The sequence below is a fragment of the Arachis hypogaea genome, chromosome 20 (genome assembly GCF_003086295.3).
Source record: "Arachis hypogaea cultivar Tifrunner chromosome 20, arahy.Tifrunner.gnm2.J5K5, whole genome shotgun sequence".
Lineage (NCBI taxonomy): Eukaryota > Viridiplantae > Streptophyta > Magnoliopsida > Fabales > Fabaceae > Arachis > Arachis hypogaea.
The window spans coordinates 39,666,239-39,675,916 of record NC_092055.1 but is presented as its reverse complement, the minus strand read 5'-3'; the positions used below and the strand labels follow the sequence as shown (position 1 = coordinate 39,675,916).

Genomic DNA, 9,678 nt, shown 5'->3' with positions numbered 1-9,678 from the left:
GTTCGTTCTTCTCATTGGGGACTACAGTGATTCCTCCCTTTTTTGGGACAACTTGCACCGGGCTGACCCAAGGGCTGTCTGAGATCGGATAGATCACCCCTCCTTGCCACAACTTCATGACTTCTTTCTGTACCACTTCCTTCATGACTGGATTCAGCCTCCTTTGGGGTTGAATGGATGGTTTGGCATCATCTTCCAACAGTATCTTATGCATGCATATGGCAGAACTGATTCCCTTCAAGTCAGCAAGGGTCCATCCAATGGCCTCCTTGTGCCTTTTTAACACTTGGAGTAGCTCCTCCTCTTATTCTTGGCTGAGAGATGAGTTTATGATCACTGGATAACTTTTATTTTCCCCTAGATATGCATACTTGAGAGTGGGTAGTAGTGCCTTCAGTTCAAGTTTGGGTGCTTCTTTCTTTTCATTCTTCTCCTCTATTGTGCCCTGAACCTGAACCTCAGCTGTTGCAGCTTCTTCGCTTGATGCTGATTCCTCCTCTTCTGTTAACTCCTCAAGTTCTTCTTCTTCAAAAGTCTCTTGTACTACATCTTCCAGTGAGTCCAACCTCATACATTCTCCCAATGGTTCCTGTGGGTAGTTCATGGCCTTGAACACATTGATCATCATTGTTTCATTGTGTAGTCTAAGGGTAAATTCGCCCTTTTGGACATCGATGACAGCTCCGGCAGTAGCTAAGAATGGTCTACCCAAGATGATAGAAGCCTTAACTCCTTCCTTCATGTCTAACACTACAAAGTCTGTTGGAAAGATAAAGTCTCCTACCTTCACTAGCAAGTCTTCCACTATGCCGTGAGGAAACTTGAATGATCTGTCTGCCAGTTGCAAGGCCATTTTTGTTGGTTTGGCCTCCTCAATCTTCATTTTTCTCATCATAGCTACAGACATCAGATTTATGCTGGCTCCTAAATCACATAGAGCCTTTTCCACTGTTATTTCTCCTATAATACAGAGAATCTGCAAGCTCCCAGGATCCTTCAATTTCTGGGATAGTTTATGCTGAATGATAGCACTACATTCTTCAGTTAGTATCACAGTATCGTTGTTCTTCCAGCTTCTCTTCTTGGTCATCAACTCCTTCAAGAACTTGTCATAGAGCGGCATTTGCTCTATTACTTCAGCAAAGGGTATGTTAATCTGTAGTTTCTTAAAAATTTCTAAAAATCTGGAGAACTGGCTGTCATCCCCTTTTTTCCTCAATTGTTGAGGATATGGGGCCTTCGGAATATATGGCCTCATCTCTTCTCCCTTTGGATGTGCATTGGAGGTGGGGACATGAACTTCATTTTGTTCCTCCTTTCTTCCAATTGCATCTTCCTCTTGTGGTTGCTTGGAAGTCTCCTTCAATTCCTTTCCGCTTCTGAGGGTGATAGCATGACACTCCTCCCTCCAATTTGGATCAATGTTACTATGAAGGTCATGGCTGGGAGCTTGCTGAAATAGGTAGCCAATTTGTGTCTCAAGTTTCTTGATGGCAGCGTCTTGATTTTGCATGTTGGATCGCACTTCCTCTCGGAACACCTTACTATCTTGGATTTCCTTACATATGCCTTCAAGTATAGTCTCAATCCTTGATAGTCTTTCTTCCGATGATCGAGAGTTGATATTGGAGGGATGAGAAGGGCCATTTTGGCTTTGGTATGGATGTTGAGATGTGTTGTTAGGTGAGTGCTGATATGATCTCTGTGTGGGATGTTGGTGAGCTGCATTGTTGTTGGGGTTGTGGCGTCTCTGATCTTGGCCTTGGTCTTGTTGATTTCCCCACCCAAAGTTTGGGTGGTTCCTCCAGCCAGGATTATACGTTTTAGAGTATGGGTCATGGTTCTACCTATGTGAATTTTCAATGTAGTTGGCTTGCTCCTGACTACCCTTTGCTTCTTCATTCACTTCTTCTTGAGTTGCTGCTGAAGTGGTGATTGCTGCTACTTGATTCCATTCCATCTTCTTGGTGAGGTCAGCCAATTGCTTGGTAATCATCTTATTTTGAGCTAGCAGTGCATTCACATTGTTCAGCTCCATTACTCCTCTAGTGTTGCCTCTTTCAGAAGCAAAGAAGTAGTCATTCTCAGCTACAGTCTAAATGACATCTATGGCTTCTTCAATGGTCTTCTTCTTGTTCAGAGATCCCCCAGATGAGTGGTCTACTGCCTTCTTTGATTCATAAGAAAGACCTTCATAGAAAATGTGCAACTGCACCCATTCATTGAACATATTTGGTGGGCACCTTCTTGTCAAGTCCTTAAACCTCTCCCATGCTTTATATAGAGTTTCACCATCTTGCTGTCTGAAGGTTTGTACCTCAGCTCTCAACCTGTTGATCCATTGAGGAGGATAGAATCTTGCCAAGAATTTGTTCACCACATCTTTCCAGGTTGCTAAACTCCCCTTTGGAAAGGATTCCAGCTATTTAGATGCTTTGTCCTTGAATGAGAAGGGAAACAGAAGTAGTCTATAGGTGTCAGGATGAATACCATTAGACTTTACAGTATCACATATCCTCAGGAAGGTGGTTAGATGTTGATTGGGGTCTTCTTGGACACTTCTTCCGAATGAACAATTGTTCTGAATAAGGGTGATGAGCTGTGGCTTTAGTTCAAAGTTGTTGCCATGTATGGTTGGCTTTTGGATGCTACTTCCACAGTTTCCTGGATTTGGGTTGATGTAAGAACCCATAACTCTTCTCTCTTGTCCAGCCTGATGCGCTGGACCTTCTCTGCCATGGTTGTGAGCCTCTTCTTCATGATGGTTCTCCATATTCTCATCCATGTCTAGTTTAAAGTACTCTTCCTCTTCCTCAGCACCAACTACTCTCTTCCCTCTTGCTTCTCTCCTTAATCTAAGGAAGGTCCTCTCAGGTTCAGAATCAAATGAGGTTGAAGCCCTGCTTCTTCTACCTGTCATACAACCAATAAGGCACAAGCAAAAAGGATAGATGCAGACAGTATTTTCTACAAAAATGTTGTTATTGTGAGTGATGCAATATATCAAATAGTTAGTGGGTCAGTTGACTAAATAGTAAAAAAAATAATATGCAGATAGCACCACAAATGGGTGAGAGGTAAAGGGAAGGAAATAACTAAAACTGAAAGTAAATTACTCAGATGGAATTAAATCAAACAAAAGAAAAGTGCTCAATCTAGTTATCCACTAATTTAATCATTGTTGATACAAAATCAATCCCCGGCAACGGCTCCATAAACTTGATGCACGAAAACTTGTCTCGTAACAAATGTCCCTCGGCAAGTATACCGAATTGTCGTCAAGTAAAAACTCACAATAGAGTGAGGTCGAATCCCACAGGGATTGATTGGTTAAGAAACTTTAATTGGAGGAATGTTCTAGTTGAGCTAAGCAGAATTTGGTTTGAGAGTTGCAGGAAATTAAATGGCGGAAAAGTAAATGGCAGAAAATGTAAATGCTAGAAATAAAGAGTTAAAAATAAATGACGAAAAGTAAATTGCAGAATCTTAAATGGGGAAAGGGAGTTCAGCATGAAAGTAAATGGTAGAAACTAAAGAGAATGGGTAAGATCAAAAATGGAGAATTCATCGGGCTTAGGAGATGTTGCATTCTCTGGATCAAGTTCATTTTCATCTCTTCCTTAATCAATGCATTCATTGATCTCCTTGGCAATCTTAAGTGATTGAATTCCAATTCCTTGGTAACTCAATCTCTCAAATCTTGATCAATAGCCAATTCCTTGGTCTAATTGCTCATGAGAAGAGATGAGGTGTGGTCACTGATTATACCACATGTATTTCTAAATCAAAGTATTGGGAGAATTATATGTCACCATATCCGCCCAAACCCCAATTTGGTCCAACATGAGAAAGCATTTCTAGCATGATCTCTTCATTCCTCTTCCAAGGTTCAGAAGAGATCCAAGTATGAATAGTTTCTTTTCCAAGACAACTATCCAATTGGATGAAGATTGAAAGCTTTCAAGTAAAATCAAGAGAAAAGAAAGAAGAAGAATAATGAAAACTATTATTGATCCATCAAATTACAACAGAGCTCCCTAACCCAATGAAAGGGGTTTAGTTGTTCATGGCTCTGGGAATGGAAAGCAAAGATGGAGAGTACATTCTGAAGTAAAACTAGAAGTTGTAGAGAAAGTAAAATTATACAGAGAGTAGTCCTCTCAATCCCCAAAAGCTCCTCTCTAGTTCAAAACTACCCCTATATATACTACTTTTCTGATCTTCCAGTTGGTTCTTCAAGTCTTGGATATGGGCCTTTGGATATTGAGTTGAAGCAGTTTGGAATCTTCAGTGGGCTCAGCTTTACTTGCAGAGAAAGTGTGAAGTAGGCATGGACTTTGGCTAGGACGTTAGTGGCGTTAACGTTAAGTGAAAATGTGGGTTCGAGAACGTTAGTGACAATCACCTTTTGCACTAACGTTCCTAGCCCAAGATGAGTTACGTTAACTTCAACGTTAGTGGCACTAACGTTGCCTCTTGATCCATCGCGAGCGTTATTGGCGTTTACCTTTGCCAATAACGTTGCCCTTGGCCCCTTCTTCCTTACATTAGAGTCCACGTTAGTGTAGCTAACGTGACTCTTAACATGGGTATGCCTCAACTTCGAGAGTGTTAGTGACACTTACCTTTGTCACTAACGCTCCAAACACCCTTCTTCCCACGTTAGAGTTCACGTTACTTAGGTTAACGTGACTTCTAACGTGGTAGTGATAGCCATCTCCAACGTTAGTGACAAAGGTGAGTGTCACTAACGTTGGCTCATCATTCCTTTCCTCCACGTTAGCTTCCACGTTAATGCAATTAACGTGGCAACTAACATGGCTAATAGAGGCTTAGTCCAACGTTAGTGATGATGACAAGTCATCCTAGCCTATTTTAGCTAGTCTCTTTCTTTTGTTTTCATTAGAATTATGCACTTTCTTGAGCTATAAGCAAGCTAATTGAGTAGATTTTCATGTTTCCCTTGATTGAACCAACCATATATGAATTCATGCCATTTCATGAAGTTTTATGCTATATTTGTTGCATATTATGAAAGAATGAATATCTCATGATTTTGAGCATAGCTTTGATGAGTTTGGTTGATTAATGATAGGTGAAGAAAGCTTGGAGAAGGGTTGAAGCAAGAAAGAATGGCTAGGAGTGAAGAGAGGACAATGGAATAAGTGAAATTGAACCAGGAAGCAAAAGCTGGACCTAAAGTTAGCATCAAACTTTTGCACAAACTTTTGGTTGAAAAGTTAGCTCCAACGTTAGCCCCCTAACTTGAAGGCTAACGTTGGAACTTGAAAATTCTCCCCTGGGCTCCAAAAGTTTGCGCCAACGTTAGCCCCCTAACTTTGAGGCTAACGTTGGCACATGAATTTCTCCCCTGGGCACCAAAAGTTTGCGCCAACGTTAGCCCCCTAACTTTGAGGCTAACGTTGGCACATGAATTCCTCCCTGGCCATCCAACGTTTGCGCCAACGTTAGCCCCCTAACTTGGAGGCTAACGTTGGCACATGAAAATTCAATGGGGAAGGAGCAAAAGTTTGCGCCAACGTTAGCCCCCTAACTTGGAGGCTAACGTTGGCGCCACAAGCACTAGGCAAGGCCAACGTTAGGGTCAAAGTTAGACCCCTAACGTTGGCACCAACGTTCATACCAGCAAGTTTTGTGGGCTGCTATGAAAAGTTGGAGCCAAAGTTAGACCCCTAACTTTAGCTCCAACTTTTGGTCCAACTTTTGCAAAACTCAAACCCGGTTCAATTGGTTCACTTTGGTTCTTCTTCAAACTTCAAGAGCAATCAACCAAGGCCTCTTTCAACCCAATTCCACCAAGAGCAAAGGCCCAACTCAAGGCTTGAAGATCATTGGAAGAAAGTGTATAAATAGGATAGAATTCAAGTTCTTTGGAGAGCTTTTCTTTTGGAATTTTCATAAGAGTTTTCAGAGAGTTTTTGTTATTGAGTGAATTTTAATTTCTTTATCTTGGGAAGGAGAATTCACTTCTCTTTCTCTCAGTTTTATTGCTTTCAATTTCAATTACAATTGTCTTGGATTTTGGGTTGGAGAATTGAAGAAATTCTGTTTCAATCTCAACCTTGGATCTCTCTGTTTATTTACTGAATTTGAATTTCTGTTTCCATCACTTGCTTCTCATCTAATTTCTTTGCAATTTACAATTTCCTTGCAACTGTTCTTGTTGGATTTAGGAAGGCATTGAGATCTAGACTTGGTTTTCTAGTCTCTGGGTCCTGAGATCCAAATCTCCAATTTACATTCTGTTTCTTGCTTTCCATGTTCATTTACTTTTCTGCTATAAGATCCGATCCAATCCCAATTCCCTTTTACTCTTTTGTTTGATGCAAGTTACTTTTCTTTGTTTAATTTCTGCAAATCCACTTCCCAATCCCCTTTACATTCCGAGTCATTTACATTTCTTGCACTTTAAGATTCCGCAATTTACATTTCTTGCACTCTAAGTTTCTGCCAGTTAATTTCTTGTCCTTTACGTTTCAGCAATTTATTTCTTGTTCTCTTTACTTCAATGCAATTTAATTCTGCAAGTCACAAAACCATCAACCAAATCTTGATTCGCTTGACTAAATCAACCACTAAGCTAAAATTGCTCAATCCTTCAATCCCTGTGGGATCGACCTCACTCCCGTGAGTTTTTATTACTTGATACGACCCGGTACACTTGCCGGTTAGATTTGTGTGTTTTGGGAGAGATTTATTTTTCCTCCAAAATATCTCATCAAGTGACAAAGGTGAGTGTCACTAACGTTGCTTCTTCATTGCTTCTCCCACGTTAGAGTTCATGTTAATGTAATTAATGTGACTCTTAACGTGGCTAAGTGTGCCCCTCTCCCCAACGTTAGTGGCATTCACTTTTACCACTAACGTTGGAGCTCTACTTCTCTTCCACGTTAGCCTCCACGTTAACGTAGTTAACGTGGACACTAACGTAGGCTATGATGGCTCACGAAAGCGTTATTGGTGTTCACTTTTCTTGTTAACGTTGTAAGCTAGCCTCTTTTCCACGTTTATGGTCACGTTAGTTGGACTAACGGGGCTATTAACGTGGCATCTTCCTTGCTTCCTTTGTCCTGAAATCAAGCAAATAAAGTGCATCAAAGCTAGGTTCTAACCCATGAGATCATGCATCATTCAATTTATCATTCAATTCATGCAAAATTCTCATGAAATCATATAAAATTCACAATGTTTGCTTGAATCAAGATGTAAATGATTATTTACCCAAAACTTGCTTATTTCCTTAGAAAGTACATGAAACTACCCTAAAACCATAAAGAAAAGGTCAGTGAAACTGGCCAAAATGCCCTGGCATCACTACCCACTTTTCACTTTTTCACATACTCATGCATTTCCTTTTCATTTCACAACACTTATGCATTGATTTTTATTGGACTTCACTTTGCTTTGGGTCATTTTGTCCCCTTTTTATTTCTTTCTTTTTCTTTTTCTTTTCTTTCTATTTTTTTCTTTTTTTTTCATTTGTTTTTCCATACTCTTCTTTTTTTTTCTTTTTTTTTTCTTTCAAACTATATACAAGAACATCAATGCATAAGGTCTTACATTCATTACACATGAGCATGTACCCAATTCCCAATATTTATAACAAAAATACAAAACTACCTTTTATTCAACCAATGTCCCAAGGTTCCCACACTTGAATGATACACACACTAGCCTAAGCTAATCAAAGATCCAAATAAAGGACATTTATTATTTTCTGCTTTAAGGCTTGTAATGTGCTAAATTAAGAACAAGTGGGTTAATCGTACGCTCAAAGTTGGCTAACAAAGGATGATAAGAGGTAAGGCTATTTGGGTAAGTCAGTTAACGAAACAATAGCCTCAATCATATAAATGCATGAATACATAAAATAATAGACATAGAGAATCAAACAAATCAAATATTACAATCATAGAAAGAGAACAATTGCACACAAGAAGGGAAAATAAGTGGTTATAAGATGTAACCACACCATTAGGCTCAAATTTCACTAGGTTGTGTGTTCTTATCTCAAAGACATGATCAACAATATATATAATTCAAGCAAGATCTATGAAAAGTTTTCACTCAAATCAATTGGTGCCCTATAGATAATTTCTCAAAAAATTTTATCATTTTGACTAAGCTTATTATGTATATATATGCAAAAATAAGAAAATGAAACAAAAATCCTAAAAGACCTAAAATGAAATGCAAAAGTGTTGGGATTAGAAACTTGTCACCCAAAAACGCCGAACAGTCGGACGACCTCCCCACACTTAAAAGTTTGCACCGTCTTCGGTGCACTCAAAGATGAGCAAGGGGGTACGGCGACTTTCCGAGTTGCTACCTTCAGCTGGTAGATCAACCGGTTGCTGCGTGTTCTTTCTTCCGCTTCCATTTTTACTTGTGGTGCATCAATCATGAAAAACAAAAATATAACACCGTAAGATGAGAAAACACAAGAGCAAGGAAGCATGCATTGTTGGAATGAGGTAAATCACTAGAATTGAGTGAGTGAATTAGTGTGACATTAATGAAAATAGGGATGTGAGTCCTAAATTAAGCGCCTTCTAGAACACACATTAGCATAAAAAGCGATGTCACAAAAGAAGCATGCACTTCACTTATCCTAGTGTGCTTGAGATGCTTTAAGTAAACTTGTAAGGTAAAACAAGCACTAAAGAAGCATGAGAGCATTCAAGCTATAAACATATGGATGCATATGATCATGAAGCACAATGCATTAAGGTAAATGTGCAACATCAACCATCAAGAAATTGCCTAATCGAGGAAAAGGATTCCAATTACATGGTGGCTAGCTACAACATGAAATTCACGAAGAGTTACAAGCTCGAAGGCGATTCTCATCACTTGGTATTCTCAAAAAGGTAGGCATGAAGAACTCAAAACCAAGTAGCAAATTATGACCTCAATCAAGGAATCCAACAATGAATATCCAAAAATAATCATGCTAAGATAGCATTCAATTAGTAATAAGCAGCAATATATATCAACAAAAGTAATAATCCAACACTTATGATGAAAAAGAGAAAATGAAATGAGAACTAAACTAACCAACTAGTCAACTAACTAACTAAGTAATTAACTAACAAAAAGAAATGGTTATCAATGGTGTTTAGAAGTGTTGGATGAGGGGTAGAAGAAGGGAAGAAGAAAGGAGAAAGAAAGAAATGGGAAGAAGAAAAGAAAAGAAATGTAGTGAAAAAAGGGCATCCACGCGTATGCGTACATGGCCTGTGGGCATCAATGGCTTATTTCGAGAGTGACGTGTATGCGTCAAGTGTGCGTACGCGTGAGTGGTTTTGTGCCAAAGGCACAAAGCACGCGCAACATTCGCACAACTCTCGGGTTTTTGGCTTGGGGGTGGAATTTCTCAATCCACGTGTACGCGTGCATGGCGCGTGCACGTGGGTAGGCGAAAATGCTTGATGCACGCGTATGCGTGGATGGTGCTCTGTTTTTCAAAATTTTTTCTGTGTTTTTGCACTAATCCATGCATTCCAAACCTCCAAAGAGCTACCAAAACACCATAAAACCTTATTTAACATACTAGACTACCAAATATACTCAACAAACTAATCAAAACATGAAATTAAACTAATTCTACCAATATTTACAAAAGAGAAAATGTAAAGATTTTGCCATGGTGGGGTG

General features: G+C 39.4%; 1 non-coding gene across 1 annotated transcript; it reads left to right on the top strand.

The window, feature by feature from the left end:
• Positions 1-2,225: 2,225 nt before the first annotated feature.
• Positions 2,226-2,332, top strand: LOC112788690 (small nucleolar RNA R71). Its single transcript, XR_003196045.1, has one exon. It is a non-coding gene; the product is annotated as a small nucleolar RNA R71 (small nucleolar RNA).
• Positions 2,333-9,678: the final 7,346 nt, after the last annotated feature.